Source organism: Cebus imitator, unplaced genomic scaffold (genome assembly GCF_001604975.1).
Source record: "Cebus imitator isolate Cc_AM_T3 unplaced genomic scaffold, Cebus_imitator-1.0 Scaffold6758, whole genome shotgun sequence".
NCBI lineage: Eukaryota > Metazoa > Chordata > Mammalia > Primates > Cebidae > Cebus > Cebus imitator.
Window position 1 is genome coordinate 1 of NW_016114073.1, and position 1,046 is coordinate 1,046.

Here is a 1,046-nt window from a genome sequence, read left to right on the forward strand (position 1 = left end):
AGGCGCGCTTCGGATTGGAGCCGAGTTCTTAGCGCGATGGTACAATGGAACAAACAACAAGGACACACCCGTCTATGTGTCCTCACCAACCTGGGGTGAGTCTTTTTGCTGAAGTGAGAGGAAAAACAGAAACCAGAGAGAATTATCCTCATGACTCTCCCTGGTTACCCAGAAAATGTAATCCAGCCCTGGAACAACTGGTGTTTGGGAATGGCTTGAACAGTGTTTATGGCAGTGCATGAGAAATCTGCTCAAAATCAAATTAAGAATATTCTTTCTGAAGAGCCTTGGTAGACTTGTATCTGCCAAGGCTATGTTGAAACTCCCCAGAGGAGGCATAGAATGTAGATGCAGGAAGTATCATTGTAGTAGGATACAAGTCTGGCATTAATGTGACTGGTTGAATTTGTTCTTGGTTACAATCATTCTTCATCTTAACCCTCAGCCTTGATGATGCCCAATGACATTGTGCCCGGGAGGGCCCTGAAAGCTGACTTGCCTCCTTTCCACTCGTGCCTCCTAGTGTTTGTAAGAGTGCTTAACTTTTTACTCCTCTGCTTGCAGAGAATCACAATGCTGTATTTTCTGCTGCTGGTTTTAAAGACATTCGGCCCTATCGCTACTGGGATGCAGAGAAGAGAGGACTGGACCTCCAGGGCCTCCTGAATGATCTGGAGGTGGGTGCTTTAGAGGAAAAAGTAAAGAGAATCGCATGGTGTCAGGAACAGCAGGCAAAGTCTTTGGACCAGTTGCTAAGTGAGAGTCTGAGACACCTTCCCCACACCAGATTGTGGTTTCTGACATAGCATGTAAGAGAAAGGGCACAAAGGGGACATGAAAGAGTGATATGAATGTGGTTGCCCTGTGTCATCCATCACTGACCAGTCTGCTGCTGACTGTGTCTCCCAATATTCCCATCAGTGTCAGAGCTGACATAGCTTCCTTCTCCTCAGAATGCTCCTGAGTTCTCCATCTTTGTCCTCCATGCCTGTGCACACAACCCAACTGGGACCGACCCAACTCCGGAGCAGTGGAAGCAGATTGCT

General features: G+C 47.3%; 1 long non-coding RNA gene across 1 annotated transcript; it reads left to right on the forward strand.

Moving 5' to 3' along the window:
* On the forward strand, positions 1-1,046 carry LOC108299343. The gene is made up of 3 exons (XR_001822913.1): positions 1-95; positions 565-677; positions 954-1,046. It is a non-coding gene; the product is annotated as an uncharacterized LOC108299343 (long non-coding RNA).